The sequence below is a fragment of the Austrofundulus limnaeus genome, unplaced genomic scaffold (assembly GCF_001266775.1).
Source record: "Austrofundulus limnaeus strain Quisiro unplaced genomic scaffold, Austrofundulus_limnaeus-1.0 Scaffold33, whole genome shotgun sequence".
NCBI classification, from domain to species: domain Eukaryota; kingdom Metazoa; phylum Chordata; class Actinopteri; order Cyprinodontiformes; family Rivulidae; genus Austrofundulus; species Austrofundulus limnaeus.
The window spans coordinates 645,308-648,598 of record NW_013952435.1 but is presented as its reverse complement, the minus strand read 5'-3'; the positions used below and the strand labels follow the sequence as shown (position 1 = coordinate 648,598).

Sequence of the window (3,291 nt, the reverse complement as noted above, 5' to 3'; positions counted from 1 at the left end):
ATATATATGTGTGTGTGTCTATATGTGTGTATGTATATATATATTTAGTGTGTGTGCATATATATCTGTATGTATACAGAAAAAATAATCCACAGGATTGCATATAGAAAGCTTAACAAAACAGTACACGCTTTGTAAAAATACAATCTCTCAAAGTAAACATTGCATATTCCTTTATGACTAGTTATTTGGGTCAGCACATTCAAAATGGCCGCCGCAGCCAGCTTGGCAAACACGGCTATTTGTAGAGCTGTTGTGCTTAAATTTAGTGTGGTGGTTATGATCTCAAGCTAACCTGTTGCTAACAATTTGATGTTATTTATTCAAAATTCAAAATGGCTGCCAGAGCTATATGGCAAATACAAAAACAGCTGTAGCTCAGTTGTTATTAGTAATATTTGGCCAAAACTTTGTGAAATAGCTGATTAAAACCTCCAGCCATCGTCTTATCGCTAAACGTTTGCTAAACTGTATGCTACGACAGCTGTGGCACTGGCAGCCATTTTGAATTTCGAACACATGTAAAAAAATGGCTACATTTCAGTTGATATCAGTAAAATCTAGCTAAAATTTTGTGTACTAGCTGAATAAAATATCGAGCTAACCTCCTAATGCTAACATCTTTCTAAGCCCTTTGCCAACTTAGCTGCGGAAGCCATTTTGAATTTTGAACAAATCGCCACAACTCTGTTATTATTAACAATATTTAGCTGAAATTTTGTGTAATAGCTCACTGAAACCTCCAGGTATCATCCTGTTGCTAATAGTTTGCTAAACTCTATGCTAAGTTAGCTGTGGCAGCCATTTTGAATTTTGAACAAACACTACTCTATTAATATTAGTACAGTTTAGCTGAAAATTTGTATCATAGCTTGCAGAAACCTCCAGCTAATCTCATATTGCAGAGTTTGCTAAACTCTTTAAGTTAGCTGCAGCAGCCATTTTGAATTTTGATCAAACAAAAACGAGTTAGTTTTAGTAATATTTAATTGAAATTTTGTGTAGTTGCTCTCTGAAACCTCAACATCTGTGGGAAATAGTTTGCTCAAATTTATGCTGCGTTAGTTGTGGCAGCCATTTTTAATTTTGAATGAACACAGCTAAGTACATTTGTGTTTATGTTCATGAGGTTTTACTAAACCTAAATAGCTAGAGGACATTAAAAATGCACACCAAAATAAAGCTTGGTATTCAAGAAGAGAAAACTGGGGGGGCTAACAATTTTAATTTAGGGGTCGTCATTGCCCCACTCCGTTCCCCCCTCAGTGGCGCCTCTGGTCCAGTGGTTCATAAAGTATTTTGGTAACAATACAAACAACATCAAAACCGTATTCTCTCTGCTTTCGACTTGAACGGCGGGCGATTAAAAAATGGCTCCCGTTTTCTGCTGYTGCTGCTGCTTTGTCCTAAATTTAGAGCCCTATCTGCTGCTGCTGTGGCTTGTTTTTCTCAATGCGCAGCATCGCAGTGTGGCTGTTACCACCGCTGCTGTGCGACGAATGACCCTGTTAGGAAAGATACCGAGCTCTACTGTAACACAACGTTAAAAAGGCACATTTTTTCCCCTCTTTTGTTCTAGCTGTACAACGTTTACAGAGCTATATATCTATTTTAGGAGAGGGATTTTATTTTACAGCCCACATATCCCCACCCCCTCCTGTTCTGTGTCAGCTCACCAGCGTGAATTCTTTTAGATAATATTTTCCTGGCGCGTTATAAAAAGAAGAAGAAAAAAAAGGCGCCTCCAATAGCCTGTAACCAGGAAGCTCTGTCATGAGGTGGGGATTTCCAGCCTGTTGTAAACTTGAATGGGACTGGGGTTACACTGTTGAATATTACACTCACACGTACTCACAAATGTGAATTTGCCACCACTTAAAACTGAAATCTAAGCTTTATTTTAAGCCAGTTTTAAAGTAGAATCATCTTACGTTGAGAAGCCATCTTATAAAAGAGGTCAAGGCTGAAATTTTGTAAATGTTAATGAGTTTTAGACGTAAGCCAGTGATTACTTTGAGTTTCATTAAACAGATGTTTTACTAGCAGACGCCTGGAATCAACAAACGCTTGTTGTCAAAATGAAAAAGGGATTAATGGCTTCAGAGTTGAGTCAGACGTTTTACATGAAAGGAAAAGATGAATCTGGATGCCAAAATCCCCTGAGGTAAAAGTGTTTTTTAAAAGATTTTGAAACATGTAGGAGTGTCCCCGGCAGTTCAGATTCCTCTCCACCCCCACCTCTCTCCTCATCTGGTCCGATTCCAGCTCGTTGCAGCTTTTTAGCCTGGGGCTTCTGGGTGAGGCAATGCGTCTGAAACCTGCAGACACAAAGCAGGATATGTTTGTGCAAGTCCATGTGACGTTGGAAAGAGGAAGCAAGATGTTTAGTCACGTACCCTCATCCGCCTCGCCCCATCTGCGAAACATGAGGCCATTTTGGCTCCGTGCCCGCGGCCGTGATCGTGCACAGAGGATCTTCGACACTTAACCCTCCATGCGTGCACACACACACACACACACACACACAAGCCTTGTAACTCTTGCAGGTTTTCGTTGCAGCCTTTTGTCTCAAGTTTCAGCCCTTTCTGGTGCAGAACAACAAAAGGAAGCGCTTTCACAGCGCAGTTGTGGAAACGACTGCTGTGAGTTGATAAAATAAACAAATTCTTTCTTTCAGTTTGGTGCAAAAGCAGTTGCTTTGATCCTCTTTTTTTTCTTAGCTTTCCACTCGTTTGTGTGAGTAAATAGCTGCAGGGTTCAAACAGCTATTGCACAAGAGTGGAGGAGGCGTGTTGAGATTCATTTCAATCTTGATCTAATTATAAAMTGGTTAAAGGCCTTGCATTCCTTGAAAGAATGCATGTCGCCCGCTTCCTTTCACACCAAAGARCACATTCACACTGCAGGCAAAAACACAAGATTGTGTGTTGCGAATGACTCTGACTCTAAGCWAGTACCACACCAATTTAAATTGGGTTAATCACTTAAAGACGYACATCCAATATTTACATTTCGTTGAATCAGAAACACAGATCTTTACCATTCAGAGTACATCTTCAGGGATCAGTCTCAGCTACTACCACACCAAATTTTAGCTCAGTATCTGCTAAAATGATCAAACCGTAGCCATTTTTTGGAGAGGCAGACCTCTTGAACCAGATAGACGGCAAACATCTTTAACATAAAAAAAGAGTCAAGGCTAAACCGCTATAATGTGTGACAGTAAATGTATATTTTGTGTTAGTTCCTATGTTTATTAAATGAGTTATTTAGCTAATGATATATATATAT

The 3,291-nt window shown here is 39.4% G+C and overlaps 2 long non-coding RNA genes across 3 annotated transcripts in view; one reads left to right on the top strand and one right to left on the bottom strand.

The window, feature by feature from the left end:
* LOC106515880 (uncharacterized) overlaps positions 1 to 3,291 on the top strand; it is a 123,034-nt gene that overhangs the window by 102,261 nt on the left and 17,482 nt on the right. The gene's annotated exons all lie outside the window — the stretch shown is intronic.
* LOC106515881 (uncharacterized) lies at positions 2,019 to 2,749 on the bottom strand. The gene is made up of 2 exons (XR_001310048.1): positions 2,397 to 2,749; positions 2,019 to 2,318 (listed from the first exon to the last, which is right to left on the bottom strand). It is a non-coding gene; the product is annotated as an uncharacterized LOC106515881 (long non-coding RNA).